Raw genomic sequence first — 16394 nt, forward strand, 5'->3', positions numbered from 1 at the left:
GATTCCACATATAAGTAAAATGGTATTTCTCTTTCTCTGACTGACTTAGTTCACTTAGCATAATACCCTCTAAGTCCATCCATGCTGTCTCCGATAGTAAGATTATGACTGAGTAATGTTCCATTGTGTGTGTGTATGAATGTGTGTGTGTGTGTGTGTGTGTGTGTGTGTGTCTCCCAGCTTTTTAGCCAGTCATCTGTTGGTGGGCACTTGGGTTGCTTCCATATCTTAGCTATTGTAAATAACGCTGCAGTGAGCATAGCAGTGGATAAACTCTTTTGAATTAGTGCTTTGGGTTTCTTCAGATACATACCCAGAAGTAGAATCATTGGGTTATAAGGAAGTGCCATTTTTAATTTTTTGAGGACCCTCCGTACTGTTTTTCATAGTGACTGCACCAGTCTACATTCCCACCAACAAGACACAAGGGTTTCCTTTTCTCCACATACTTGCCAACACTTGTTGTTTGTTGATTTACTGATGGTAGCCATTCTGACAAGTGTGAGGTGATACCTCATTGTGGGTTGATTAGTGACTTTGAGCATGTTTTCATATATCTATTGGCCATCTGTATGTCCTCTTTGGAGAATTGTCTATTCAGGTCCTCTGACCATCTATTAATTGGATTGTTTGGTTTGGGGTGTTGAGTAGTATGAGTTCTTTATAAAATTTTGGATGTTAACCCTTTATATCATTGGCAAATATCTTCTCTTCAGTAGGTTGTCATTGCATTTTGTTGATGGTTTACTTTGCTGTGCCAAAACTTTAGTTTGATGTAGTCCCATTTGTTTATTTTTCTTTTGTTTTTCTAGCCCAAAGAGATATATCAGAAAAAAATGATAAGAGAAATATCTGACATTTTACTGCCTGAAATATTACAGAGTTGTAAAAATTTTGAATATTAACCCCTTATTAGATATGTCTTGGTAAATATCTTCTCCCATTCAGTAGGTTGTCTTTGTTTTTTAAAAAATATTTTATTTATCTATCTATCTAACCTCATCTGAGGATATGCTTATCGATTGAGAGAGAGAGAGAGAGAGAGAGAGAAACATCAATTGGTTATCTTCCATACATGCTCCGAAAAAAGATCAAACACATAGCCTTTTTGTGGGAAACTGTTTACTGCCTTCACTATCTGGTAAGCATAGACAGAGCACCCCCCCCCCCCCCCCCCGAAGGCTGGGTGCCTTTGAAGCCCTAGCAAAGGTCGGAGCTAGGCGCCACCTCTGTTTGTCCAGACAGTGGTAGCTGAAACTACTCCCCCATTTATTATTATGTAAATCCTTGCTGATGGGCTAGTCTGCTTGTTACTAGGGGGTCACCTGCCTAAGGGTTTTTGTCTTCCATACATGCTCCGAAAAAAGATCAAACACATAGCCTTTTGGTATATGGTTGATGCTCCACATAGGCCAGGGCAGTGTTTTTTAATTTTATTTAATTTTTATTATTAAATCGTAATTGTTGAAAGTATTATGTATGTCCCCCTTTTCCCCATTGACCCCCTCTAGCCCGCCCCTGCCCCCACCCCAGTCTTTCACCACCCTATTTGTCTATGTCCATGGGTTATGCATATATCCATACCAGGTTTTGATTAATTACCCCCCACCCACCTTACTCCCCCGCCTTCCCTCCAAGATTCCGCACTCTGTTCCATGCTTCCATGTCTCTGGATATATTCTGTTTATCAGTTTATTTTGTTAATTAGATTCCACATATGAGTGAGATCATGTGATACTTGTCTTTCTCTGACTGGCTTATTTCTCTTAGCATGATACTCTCCAGGTCCCGCCATGCTGTCTCAAAGGGTAAGAGATTCTTCTTTACTGCTGCATAGTATTCCATGGTGTAAATGTACCACAGCTGTTTTATCCACTCACCTACTGATGGGCACTTGGCCGATTCCAGATCTTAGCTACTGTAAATTGTGCTGCTATGAACATAGGAGTGCACACATTCTTTCTGATTGGTGTTTCGGGTCTCTTAGGATGTATTCCTAAAAGTGGGATCACTGAGTCAAATGGCAGTTCCATATTTAATTTTTTGAGGGAACTCCATACTGTTTTCCATAATGGCTGCATCAGCCTGTATTCCCACCAGCAGTGCACTAGGGTTCCCTTTTCTCCACATCCTCGCCAGCACTTGTCATTTGTGGATTTGTTGATAGTAGCCGTTCTGACAGGTGTGAGATGATGCCTCATTGTTGTCTTAATTTGCATCTCTCTGATGATCAGTGACTTTGAGCATTTTTTCATATGTCTCTTGGACATCTGTATGTTCACTTTGGAGATTTTTTTAATTGGATTGTTTGTCTTCCTTTTGTTAAGGTGTATGAGTTCCTTATATATTTTGGAAATTAACCCTTTATCAGATGGATCATTGCCAAGTATGTTTCCCATACAGTTGGCTTTCTTGTTGTTTTGTTGATGGTTTCTTTTGCTGTGCAGAAGCTTTTCATTTTGATGTAGTCCCATTTGTTTATTTTCTCCTTAGTTTCCTTTGCCCTAAGATGTATCCATAAACATCCTATCTAATAAAAGAGAAAAATGGTAATTGGCGTACGATGATACCCTTTTCATTGGCTAATCAGGGCTATATGCAAATTAACTGCCAACTAAGATTGGCAGTTAACTGCCAACAAGATGGTGGTTAATTTGCATATGTAGGCACAATGCAGGGAGGCGAAAGGGAAAGCAGGAAGAAGCCCCCTGCCACTGACAATGATCGGAAACCCAGGGGGGAGCTAAGAGCTGGGGGGCAGGGCAAAGGCGGCCCTGGGGCCGCCTTTGCCCTGCCCCCCAGCCATGATCGGAGAATCAGGTGCCTTTTCCACCCTGGCCAGTGATAGCAGGAAGTAGGGGTGGAGCCAGCGATGGGAGCTGGGCACGATCGAAGCTGGCAGTCCCAGGAGCTAGGGGCCCCTTGCCTGGGCCTAAAGAGGAGCCCACGATCGCGGGGCCACTGCAGCTGCGGGTCCCCGCTGCCCGGGCCGGACGCCTCAGCCAGAGGTGTTAGGCCTGGGCAGGGGCGGAGCCTGCAACCACGGGGAGCTGGGGGTCCCCTGCCCAGGCCTGACACCTCTGCCAGAGGCCTCAGGCCTGGTCAAGGGGTCGATCCGGTGATTGGTGATCGGAGGGTGATGAGGGTCAACTCCTCTGGCCGAGGCCTCAGGCCTAGTCAAGGGGCCGATCCGGTGACTGGTGATCGGAGGGTGATGAGGGTCAACTCCTCTGGCCGAGGCATCAGACCTGGGTGGGAGGCGGAGCCGGGGATTGGAGGGATATGATGGTCCCCTTGCCCAGGCCTGAAGCCTGGGTCAGAGGCGTCAGGCTTAGGCGGGGGGTGGAGCAAGCGATCAGTGGAGATGTGGGTCCCCTGCCCAGGCATGATTCCTGGGCCAGAGGCCTCAGGCCTGGGCAGGGGCCAGAGCCAGTGATCAGGGGGAGATGGGGGTCCCCTGTCCAAGCCTGACACCTCTGTCAGAGGTGTCAGGCCTGGGCAAGGGGCCGATCCTGCGATTGGAGGGTGATGGGGGTCAACGCCTGAGGGCTCCCAGTATGTGAGAGGGGGCAGGCTGGGCTGAGGGACACTACACACACACACACACACACACACACACACACACACACACACCCAGTGCACGAATTTCGTGCACCGGGCCCCTAGTATTGCTATAAGAGATGTCTGAGATTTTGCTTCCTATGGTTTCTTCTAGGATTTTTATGGTTCCACAACTTAATTTTAAGTCTTTTATCCATTTTGAGTTTATTCTTGTGTATGGTTTAAGTTGGTGGTCTAGTTTCATTTTTTTGCATGTATCTGCCCAATTTTCCCAGCACCATTTATTGAAGAGACTGTCTTGACTCTATTGTATACTCTTGCCTCCTTTGTCAAATATTAATTGAGCATAATGGCTTGGGTCGATTTCTGGGGTCTCTGTTCTGTTCCATTGATATGTATGCTTGTTCTTGTGCCAGTACCAGGCTGCTTTGATTACAGTGGTTTTGTAGTATAACTTGATATCTGGTATTGTGATTCCTCCAACTTTGTTCTTCTTTCTCCAGATTGCTGCAGCTCTTCGGGGTCCTTTTTGGTTCCATAAAAATTTTTGGAGTGTTTGTTCTAGGTCTGTGAAATATGCTGTTAGTATTTTAATAGGAATTGCATTGAATCTGTAGATTACTTTGGGTAGCATGGACATTTTAATGATGTCGATTCTACGAATCATTAAACACGTTATATTTTTCCACTTGTTTATATCTTCTTCTCTCTCTTTTTTCAATGTCCTTTAGTTTTCCGAGTACAAGTCTTTTATCTCCTTGGCTTAAGTTTATTACTAAGTATCTTTATTTTTTGGTTGCCAAGGTAAATGGGAATGTTTGTTTAGTTTCTCTTTCTGAGAATTCATAATTAGTGTATAAAAAAGCCATTGATTTTTGGGTGTTGGATTTTGTATCCTGCTACATTGCCAAATTCATTTATAAAATCTAGTTGGTTTTTGGTGGAGTCTTTACAGTTTTCTATGTACAATATCATGTCGTTTGTGAATAATGAGAGTTTTACTTCCTCCCTTCCAATTTGGATGCCTTTTATTTCTTCTTCTTCTCTGATCACTGTGGCTGGGGCTTCCAGTACTATGTTGAATAAGAGTGGTGAAAGCGGACATCCCTGTCTTGTTTCTGTTCTTAGGGAAATGGTTTTAGTTTTTGCCCATTGAGTATTATATTAGCTATAGGTTTGTCATATATGGCCTTTATCATGTTGAGATATGCTCCCTCTATCCCACTTTGCTGAGAGTTTTTATAAACATGGCTGTTGGATTTTGTCAAATGCTTTTTCTGTCTGTTGATGTGATCATGTGATTTTTGTCTCTCAATTTGTTTATGTGATGTATCACATTTATTGATTTGCAAATATTATACCAGCCTTGCATCCCCAGAATAAATCCCACTTGGTCATGGTGTATGACCTCTTTAATATATTGCTGGATCCACTTTGCTAATATTTTGTTGAGGATTTTAGTATCTATGTTCATCAGAGATATTTGCTGGGGTCCAACCCAGCAGGTCCAGGGGTTCCCCAAGGTGTGGACGGAGTCGGCAAAGAAGGAATGACACGGAGACAGCGTTCAGTTGATCAGCAGCCTAGCCAGTATCTCTAGCCAGGATCTCCAGCCAAGTTCTGGTCTGGATCTCCAGCCAAGTTCTGGTTAGGATCTCCAGCCAGGTTCTGTGTCCATGGTCTCTTGCTAGGTTCTCCAGCCAGGTTCTGTAGCCTTGTTCCCTCGCTAGGTTCTCCAGCCAGGTTCTGTCCAGGTTCTCCAGCCAGGTTCAGTCACCAGGTTCTAGTCAGGTTCTCTTGCCATGTTCTATCCAAGTTCTGTAGGTTCTCCAGCCAAGTTCGGTCACCAGATTCTGTAGCCAGGTTCTTCAGCCAGGTTCTCTCGCTAGGTTCTGTCTCTAGGTTCTGTGGCCAGTTTCTGTCCAGGATCTTTTGCCATGTTCTCTCCAGCGAAGTTCTTCTGTCTCTAGGTTCTGTGTAGGTTCTGTGTGTAGGTTCTGTGTCCTGTTGTCTTATTACATCTGTATTTATACCAGTTGATTCCAATCCTATCAATCTCTATTCCAAAGGTTAGGGCGTTTCTTATCTCCATTCCAGGGAGTAAAGATTATGTAGCTTAAGCATGATTGTTCGTAGTTAAAGTGATTAATTACCCGCCTGGCACTTAGTTAAGGGGTTTTATTCCCTCCCTAACTTCCGGGGAAAATCCCTACCTGGGGAAACAACCTTTCTCAGAGAGGTGACCTTGGTTAAAACACATAGTGCCAAGAAGGTGAGCAAACATATTAAGAACAGTATGCCATATATGCCAGGTCCCTTGAAACAGCAAGGATGGACCGGCTCCCGGCAGATATTGGCCTGTAATTCTCTTTCTTTGTAGTGTCTTTATCTGGTTTTGGAATTAGGATAATGCTGGCCTCATAAAAAGAGCTTGGAAGTGTTCCTTCCTCTGGATTTTTTGGAATAGTTTGAGGAGGACAGGTGTTCTTCTTTGAATGTTTGGTAAAACTCCCCTGTGAAACCATTCGTTCCTGGGATTTTGATGGCTGGGAATTCTTTTATTACTGCTTCTATTTCATCAGTTGTTATTGGCCTATTTAACTGGAGTGCTATGAACTTCCCTCTGAGGACTGCTTTTGCTGTGTCCCAAAGATTTGGGGTGGTTGTATGTTCATTTTCATTTGTTTCCAGGAAGTTTTTTTCTTTCTTTCTTGATCTCATTGGTAACCCATTCATTGCTTAAGGACATGCTATTTATATTTAGCCTTCATGTGTCTGAATGTTTTTCAGTGTTTTTACTGTAGTTGATTTCTAATTTCATTCCACTGTGATCTGAGAAGCTGCTTAACAAGATTTCACTCTTCTTGAACTTGTAGAGACGTGTTTTGTGTCCTAACATGTGGTCTGTCTTTGTGAAGAACCCATGTGCACTTGAAAAGAATGCATATTCTGCAGCTTTGGGGTGAAATGTTCTATAAATGTCAATTAAATTCATTGGATGCACTGTGTCATTTAGAGTCAGTATTTCCTTGTTAATTTTTTATTTGGAAGATCTAATCCAGTGAAGTCAGTCTGTATTGCTGTCGATCTCTCCTTTAAAGTCCTCTAGAAGATTTTTTATATATTTAGGTGCTCCTATATTGGGTGCATAGCATATAAGTTTGCCAGGGTTATATCCTCGTGTTGGATTGATCCCTTTAGTATTATGTAGTAACCTTTGTTGTCTCTTGTGATGGCCTTCACTTTGAAGTCTATTTTATCAGATATGAGTTTTGCTACCCCAGCTTTTTTTCTTTTCCATTTGCATGGAAAATTTTTTGCCATCCCCTCACTCTCATCTTATGTGAGTCTTTTGTTCTGAGGTTAGTCTCTTGTAGACAGCATATAGTCGGGCCATGTTTTAGAGGCCCAGTGCATAAAATTCATGCATGGTTTGGGGGTCCCTCAGCCTGGCCTGCGCCCTCTCCCAGTCCTGGAACCCTCAGGGGATGTCCGACTGCCAGCATTTTTTAAAAAATATATATTTTATTGATTTTTTTACAGAGAGGAAGGGAAAGGGATAGAGAGTTGGAAACATCGATGAGAGAGAAACATCGATCAGCTGCCTCTTGCACACCTCCCACTGGGGATGTGCCCGCAACCAAAGTACATGCCCTTGACCGGAATCGAACCCGGGACCCTTCAGTCCGCAGGCCGACGCTCTATCTACTGAGCCAAACCGGTCAGGGCCCAACTGCCAGCTTAGGCCCGATCCTGCTCGCCTGCCTGCTCAGCTCACTGCTCCTTAGTGCTGCCGTGGAGGCAGGAGAGGCTCCTGCCACCAGAGCTGTGCTCGCCAGCCTTCAGCCTGGCTTCTGGCGCCCGTCAGTCAGCTGAGCGGCACTCCTGCTGTGAGAGCACACTGACCACCACAGGGCAGCTCCTGCATTGAGCGTCTGACCCCAGTGGTCAGTGTGCGTCATTGCAACTGGTCATTCGGTCGCTTAGGCTTTTAGATAGATAGATAGATAGATAGATAGATAGATAGATAGATAGATAGATAGATAGATACTTATTTATTGCCATTTTAATTCTGCATGCCTAGTTTTCTCTCTCTATTTCTCCTTCTCATTACAGCAGTCCCTTTAGCATTTCTTGTAATGCTGGCTTGGTGGTGATGAACTCCTTTAGCCTTTTTTTGGTCTTGGAAGCTCTTTATTTCACTGTCTATTTTGAGTGATAGCCTTGCTGGATATAGTAATCTTGGTTTCAGATCCTTGCTTCCCATTACCTTGAGTACGTCATGCCATTCCCTTCTGGCCTGTAGACTTTCTGATAAGAAATCAGGTGTCAGCCTTAAGGGAGTTCCTTTGTAGGTAACAGTTTGCTTTTCTCTTGCTGCCTTTAAGATTCTCTTTAATATTTGGCATTTTAATTATGATTGCCTGGGCGTGGGCCTGTTTGGGCTCTTCTTGATTGGGATTCTCTGTGCCCCCTGAACTTGTGTTACTTTTTTATTCACCAGGTTAGGGAAAGTTTTCTACCATTATTTCTTCAAACACGTTCTCTATCCCTTCCCTTTCTGCCTCTTCAGGCACACCTACTATTCAAATGTTGTTAAGTTTTGTGTTGTCCCACAGCTCCCTTGAGCTGTCCTCCTTTTTTAATTGTTTTCTTTTTCTTTTTGTTTCTCTGATTGAGTGATTTTTTCAACGCTGGCTTCTAATTGACTGATCCGATCCTCCTCTCCCTAATCTGCTGTACATTCCTTCCAATGTGTTCTTTATTTGTACTGTGTCATTCTTTATTTCTGTTTTCATGGTTACTATATCTTTTCTCATGCATCTTTACCATTATTATTCTCAACTCTATATCAGATAAATTTCTTATCTCCATTTAATTTATCTCTTCCTCTGGAGGATTCTCTTGTCTTTATTTCAGTGTTGTTTCATTGTCTCCTCATTTTGGGTGCCTGTTTGGGTTTGTGACTATGTATTGGGTAGATCTGCTATGCTTCTCAATCTCCTGTGCAGGACAGTGTCAAACACCGTTTCTGACTAATTAGATCAGGCAAAGTTTCCAAGCCTCCAGAGATTGGTTCTGCCTGCCTGACTGAATTCAGTCTTGAATAGCCATCAGGCAATGGTCCACAGGTGTGGTGAGAGAATTTCCAACAGGGTGGGGTAATTGCTTCTGCCTGGAGGCTAATTGTTATTCTCAGTCTCTTAATGGGCCTCAGAAATTCCACACTGTGGAGCAAGGTGTTTTCCAATGGGGTGGGTCAGCTGTCTTCCCCACCACCACCACCACCCCCAGGCTAAACCGCCTAGATCAGCGGTTCTCAACCTGTGGGTCGTGACCCCTTTGGCAGTTGAACCGCCCTTTCACAGGGCTCACCTAAGACCATCCTGTATATCAGATATTTACATGACGATTCATAACAGTAGCAACGTTACAGTTATGAAGTAGCAACGAAAATAATTTTATGGTTGGGTCACAACATGAGGAACTGTATTTAAGGGCCAGAAGGTTGAGAACCACTGGCTTAGATAGCAATTGTCTGTGTGAGAAAGACAGCTTCTGCAGAGTGAGGGAATGACTCAGCACAGGAAACCTGAGTGTCTGCCTTCTGAGCTCTACCCCCCAGACCCCTCAACCCTGGCTTTTGCTCACACAGTTCCAGTCCACTTTGCCCTCCCTCTGCCAGAGCACAAAGTGAGTGGCTGTGCAGAGAATTTTGTGTGTTGGCCCTTTAACACATTGTATGCGGGAAACGTATTTATACGTTTTACTTATACGTTTTACGTTGACTGGTAGTAGAGCACGGGACACGTATTAATACGTTTTTTATAGACTAGCGGTAGAATGCGGGTAACATATAAATACATAAACTAAAGTGATTGTAATTTTACTGAACGTTGCCATTTGCGCAAAAAATTAGCAAAAATGGCCCATGCCACCTGTTAGCGCGCGATAAAAACTACCCGCAAACAATGTGTTAAGAGGGTGCCTGCATTTCCAGCCATCTCTCCCTGGCAGATAGCAACCCTGCTGCTTTTCACACCCAGATGTTAAGTGGGTACCCTTCTCAGTTCTGGTGCTCTCTGCTGTGGGGTGCAGCTTGGGGATTCGACCCCAGAGTTCTCAGTGGCAACCCCACACAGCTGAGATATCTCTCCAGACCTTCAGCTGCTGTCGGTGGAAGCCCGTCCAGCCCTCTCGTGTCTCCGCCCCGCCTACCAATCTCTCTGTGGTCTTCACTTTCCATCCTTGGTTATCAGGGTTCTCTTCATTGAGTCTTCAGTTGATTATTCAGGAAGTTTTTTCTGTATTTTAGTTGTAATTCCAGTTTGGTCCTGGGAGTGTGTGCGTGCAGCATCCACTTACTCCACCACCATTTTTAATCTCTGGGCCACCCTTTTATTTTTTTTATTTTTAAATTACAGTTGGTATACAACATTATATTAGTTTCAGTTGTACAACCATGTGACTAAATATTTATATGGCTTGCAAAGTGATCACCCCAATAAATGTAGTACCCGACTTACACCATATATGTACTCATTAAAATATTATAGACTACTAGAGGCCGCCCCACGCAGCCTGCTTGTTCAGTCGTTTGGTCATCCCTCACTAACCCCCCTGCCGGCCTAGTTGCCCCTAACTGCTCCCCCCTGCCGGCCAGTTTGCCCCCAACTGCCCCCATCTGCCTGCCTGATCACCCCGAACTGCCCCCCGCCAGCTGGTCGCCCCCAACTGCACCCCCTGCCAGCTTGGTTGCCTCTCATGGCCCCCCCACCGGCCTGGTCACCACACACAGCCTACTGTTCAGTCGTTTGGTCATCCCTCACTAACCCCCCTGCTGACCTGGTCATGGGCAACCATCTTGTGAGGGTGTAAGGGTTAATTTGCATATTATCTCTTTACTATATAGGATATTCCCAATGCTGTACTTTGTATCCCTATGACTATTCTGTTAGTACCAATTTGTATTAATCCCTTCACTTTTCTCACTCAATCCCCAACCTCCCTTCCATCTGGCAGCCATCAAAATGTTCTCTGTATATGAGTCTGTTTCTGTTCTGCCTGTTTATTTTGTTTTTTAGATTCCACATATAAGTGGAATCATGGCATTTGTCTTTTCCTGCCTGACTTTATTTGGGACAATTATGTTGCCAATGGTAAGATTTCATATTTTTGTTATAACTGAGTTACATATTTCAATAGGGGCCAATGCACGAATTCATGCATCTTGACAGGAACTGTGGGCCACAAGGCTGCGGTGGACACAGGAGTGGGTCTTGGCCCATCCTCCACGCCCCTGCCCAGCCCCTCCCACCACGGCCCTCAGTCTCCTGTCTGCTGGCAGCCCCGTTACCGCCACCACTGTTCCCACACACTGATAGCGCCAGCCCAGCTCACACCCTCTGATGGCGTGGAGTGATTGGGACTGGCGCCAGCAGCGAGTGCGAGTGGGGCTGGTGCCCTCAGTGGGTGCGAGCAGCAGCTGCTGCCCCAATCATCCCTCAGGAGCAGGGGGAGGTGGAGAATCGCTCAGGGGCGATCGGGGCTGGCAGCCGCCACTCACACCCACTGTCGGTGCTGAGCAACTGGGACCAGAGCTGGCAGCAGGTGCAAGCGGAGCCATCGCCAGCAGCGGGTGTGAGTGGTGGCTGCCGGCCCCGATCGCCCCTCAGGAGCAGGGGGAGGTGGTGAAGCCCTGAGGGAGGTGGAGAAGCCCCGAGGGGCGATCAGGGCTGGTGCTGGCAGCAAGTGTGAGCGCCAGCAGCAGGTGCAACCACCGGGCAATACCGCAGCACGTGGGAGCAAAGAATTTTCAGTAACCACCAGAGGCTTGCCCCAGTGACAGCAACCAGTGCCCCGCCTTGGTCTGGCGCCCCTGCTCACCTGCTTCACCATCCCACCACAGCCAACACCCACTATGTTCCACGCGTGCCCCTGGTGGTCAGTGTACGTCATAGCGACCGTTTGTTCGGTTGTTTTGCCGTTCAGTCTATTTGCATATTACGGTTTTATATATATAGATTGTATAGATGTACCACTTCTCTTTATCCATTTATCTATTGGTGGTCACTTAGGTTGCTTCCATCTCTTGGTAAGTAATGCTGAAGTGAACATAGGGATGTATAAATCTTTTCAATTTGGTGGTTTGGGTTTCTTTGTAAATTCAGTTTAGTATTTTGTATGTCTTTGAACACTGCCGGGGTCCAACCCCAGCAGGTCCAGGGGTTCCCAAAGGCGTGGACGGAGTCGGCGAAGAAGGAAGGACACGGAGGCAGAGTTCAGTTGATCAGCAGCCTTGCCAGGATCTCTAGCCAGGATCTCCAGTGAAGTTCTGGTTAGGATCAGTCCAGGATCTTTTGCCATGTTCTCTTGCTAGGTTCTGTCTCTAGGTTCTGAGGCCAGTTTCTGTCCATGATCTTTTGCCATGTTCTCTCCAGCGAAGTTCTTCTGTCTCTAGAGAACGTTCTGTGTAGGTTCTGTCTTCTTGATTCTGTCTTTTTCTGTCTTGTTACATCTGTATTTATACCAGTTGATTCAATCCTATCAATCTCTATTACAAAGGTTAGGGCGTTTCTTATCTCCATTCCAGGGAGTAAAGATTATGTAGCTTAAGCATGATTGTTCGTAGTTAAAGTGATTAATTACCCGCCTGGCACTTAGTTGAGGGGTTTTATTCCCTCCCTAACTTCCGGGGAAAATCCCTACCTGGGGAAACAACCTTTCTCAGAGAGGAGACCTTGGTTAAAGACAAGAGAAAACAAAGAACCCTGCAGTTCCAATTCTGTGTTCTGCCGGGAGCCGGTCCATCCTTGCTGTTTCAAGGGACCTGGCATATATGGCATACGGTTCTTAATATGTTTGCTCACCTTCTTGGCACTATGTGTTTTAACCAAGGTCTCCTCTCTGAGAAAGGTTGTTTCCCCAGGTAGGGATTTTCCCCGGAAGTTAGGGAGGGAATAAAACCCCTCAACTAAGTGCCAGGCGGGTAATTAATCACTTTAACTACGAACAATCATGCTTAAGCTACATAATCTTTACTCCCTGGAATGGAGATAAGAAACGCCCTAACCTTTGTAATAGAGATTGATAGGATTGAATCAACTGGTATAAATACAGATGTAACAAGACAGAAAAAGACAGAATCAAGAAGACAGAACCTACACAGAACGTTCTCTAGAGACAGAAGAACTTCGCTGGAGAGAACATGGCAAAAGATCATGGACAGAAACTGGCCTCAGAACCTAGAGACAGAACCTAGCAAGAGAACATGGCAAAAGATCCTGGACTGATCCTAACCAGAACTTCACTGGAGATCCTGGCTAGAGATCCTGGCAAGGCTGCTGATCACAAGAAGGTGAGCAAACATATTAAGAACCGTATGCCATACATGCCAGGTCCCTTGAAACAGCAAGGATGGACCGGCTCCCGGCAAATTCCCCCTTTTTTATTTTTTAAAAGCAGGCATTAAAAAGAAAAACCTCAAATGCTCTCTTATATCCATTTTAAGAGTAGGATTGGCGCTTTCCGCTATTACCTGAGTCCTGATCTATCATCCCAGGGAGAGCTTGCCAATCCTGCACTTTCCCAGGGTAGAAAGGCTGCAGTGGGGTTAAGGATAAGGCTCCTTGGGCCTACCTTCTCCCATGCCATTACATTTACCTTTCCTTCCTCAGAAAAGCATGGGCATACTTCTTGTATAAAATGTTCTGTCTGATTGGGAGTAACCTTAATTCCTCTGCTAACAAGCATATATGTGAAAAGATCAATACAGAGTCTTTTTTCTTTAGACTCAGTATGGCACATCTTCTTAATGTAAAGATCAATACAGAGTCTTCTTTCTTTGGACTCAGTATGGCACATCTTCTCAATCTAAGTTCTGTACTATCCACCTTCTTACCCTACTTATCCTCTATAGGGGGGTTTGCAGCACCCTGGTGGAGTCCTATCCGTCCTGAATGTGGGGGTTCTCAATGGGGGGGGGGGCTTACCTATGGGAATCCTTTTCCAGGGGTTCCCAAAGGTGTGGACGGAGTCGGCGAAGACTATCCACCCTTTTCCTATGGTGGAGTCCGATCCATCCCGAGTGTGGAGGTTCTCAGTGGGGCGGCTTACCTAAGGGAATCCTGTTCCAGGGGTTCCCAAAGGTGTGGACGGAGTCGGCGAAGACTATCCACCCTCTTCCTACGGTGGAGTCCGATCCGTCCCGAGTGTGGGGCGCTTACCTAGGGGTCCCTGTTCGGGCGCCATATGCCGGGGTCCAACCCCAGCGGGTCCAGGGGTTCCCAAAGGCGTGGACGGAGTCGGCGAAGAAGGAAGGACACGGAGGCAGAGTTCAGTTGATCAGCAGCCTTGCCAGGATCTCTAGCCAGGATCTCCAGTGAAGTTCTGGTTAGGATCAGTCCAGGATCTTTTACCATGTTCTCTTGCTAGGTTCTGTCTCTAGGTTCTGAGGCCAGTTTCTGTCCATGATCTTTTGCCATGTTCTCTCCAGCGAAGTTCTTCTGTCTCTAGAGAACGTTCTGTGTAGGTTCTGTCTTCTTGATTCTGTCTTTTTCTGTCTTGTTACATCTGTATTTATACCAGTTGATTCAATCCTATCAATCTCTATTACAAAGGTTAGGGCGTTTCTTATCTCCATTCCAGGGAGTAAAGATTATGTAGCTTAAGCATGATTGTTCGTAGTTAAAGTGATTAATTACCCGCCTGGCACTTAGTTGAGGGGTTTTATTCCCTCCCTAACTTCCGGGGAAAATCCCTACCTGGGGAAACAACCTTTCTCAGAGAGGAGACCTTGGTTAAAACACATAGTGCCAAGAAGGTGAGCAAACATATTAAGAACCGTATGCCATATATGCCAGGTCCCTTGAAACAGCAAGGATGGACCGGCTCCCGGCAGAACACAGAATTGGAACTGCAGGGTTCTTTGTTTTCTCTTGTCTTAATGTCTATTTTATTTTAATTTATTTATTTTTAAAATATATTTTATTGATTTTTTACAGAGCGGAAGGGAGAGGGATAGAGAGTTAGAAACATCAATGAGAGAGAAACATCGATCAGCTGCCTCCTGTACACCCCCCACTGGGGATGTGCTGCAACCAAGGTACATGCCCTTGACTGGAATCGAACCTGGGACCTTTCTATCTGCAGGCCGACACTCTATCCACTGAGCCAAACCAGTTAGGGCTTAATGTCTGTTTTATGTGGTATGAGTATTGCTACCATGGCTTTTTTTTTCTTTCCATTTTCATGAAATATCTTTTCTATTTTTTTAATTCTTTATTGTTTAATCAAGTATCACATAAGTCTCCTTTTTCCCCTGTTGACCTCTCCCTGGCCACCTCCACCCACCAGCACATGCCCTCACCCCCCTACTGTCTGTGTCCATTGCTTATGCTCATATGCATGCATACAAGTCCTTTGGTTGATCTCTTACCCCCTCACCCCCCACCTTCCCTCATAGGTTAAACAGTCTGTTTGATGCTTCTATGACTGGCTCTATTTTTGTTCATCAGTGTATGTTGTTCATTATATTCCACAAATGAGTAAGATCATGTGATATTTATCTTTCACTGACTGGCTTATTTCGCTCAGAATAATGCTCTCCAGTTCCATCTATGCTGTTGCAAATGGTAAGAATTCCTTCTTTTTTACAGCAACATAGTATTCCTTTGTGTAAATGTACCACAGTTTTCTAATCCACTCCTCTGTTGATGGACACTTAGACTGTTTCCAAATCTTAGCTATTGCAAATGGTGCTGCTATGAACATAGGGGTACATTTATCCTTTCTGATTGGTGTTTCTGTTTTCTTGAGATATATTCCTAGAAGTGGGATTACTGGGTCAAATGGAAGTTCCATTTGTAATTTTTTGAGGAAATGCTGTACTATTTTCCACAGTGGCTGCACTACTCTGCATTCCCACCAGCAGTGCAAGAGGGTTCCTTTTTCTCTGCATCCTTGCCAATACTTATCATTTGTTGATTTGTTGATGATAGCCATTCTGACAGGTTTGAGATGGTACCTCATTGTTGTTTTGATTTGCATTTCTCGATGATTAGTGACTTTAAGCATGTTTTCATATGTCTCTTGGCCTTTTGTATGTCCTCTTTCGAAAAGAGTCTATTTAGGGTCCTTTGCCCATTCTTTGATTGGGTTGTTTACCTTCTTTTTGTTAAGTTGTATGAGTTCCCTATAAATTTTGGAGATTAAACCCTTATCAGAGATAACATTGGCAAACATGTTCTCCCATGCAGTGGGCTTTCTTGTTGTTTTGTTGATGGTTTCTTTTGCTGTGCAGAATTTTTTTATTTCGATGTAGTCCCATTTGTTTATTTTCTCCTTAGTTTCCATTGCCCTAGGGCCGTGGTCAGCAAAGCGCTGCTCACGAGCCACATGTGGCTCTTTGGCCCCTTGAGTGTGGCTCTTCCACAAAATATCTCGTGCAGGCGCGCACGTACAGTGCGATTGAAACTTCGTGGCCCATGCGCAGAAGTCGGTATTTTGTGGAAGAGCCGGTATTTTGTGGAAGAGCCACACTCAAGGGGCCAAAGAGCCGCATGTGGCTCGCGAGCCGTGGTTTGCCAAGCCGCGGTTTGCTGACCACTGCCCTAGGGGCTGTAGCAGTAAAGATATTGCTACAACAGATGTCTGCTATTTTGCTGCCTATAGCTTCTTCTAAGATTTTTATGGTTTCTTATCTTAAGTTTAAGTCCTTTCTCCATTTTGAGTTTATTTTTATGTATGGTGTAAGTTGGTGGTCTAGTTTCTTTTTTTTTTTTTTTTGCATGTATCTGTCCAGTTTTCCCAACACCATTTATTGAAGAGACTGT

The 16394-nt window shown here is 44.9% G+C and overlaps 1 protein-coding gene across 9 annotated transcripts in view; it reads left to right on the forward strand.

The window, feature by feature from the left end:
* The window catches only part of MPRIP (myosin phosphatase Rho interacting protein), a 206504-nt gene that overhangs the window by 145635 nt on the left and 44475 nt on the right, over positions 1-16394 (forward strand). The gene's annotated exons all lie outside the window — the stretch shown is intronic.

Source organism: Myotis daubentonii, chromosome 16 (genome assembly GCF_963259705.1).
Source record: "Myotis daubentonii chromosome 16, mMyoDau2.1, whole genome shotgun sequence".
NCBI classification, from domain to species: Eukaryota; Metazoa; Chordata; class Mammalia; order Chiroptera; family Vespertilionidae; genus Myotis; species Myotis daubentonii.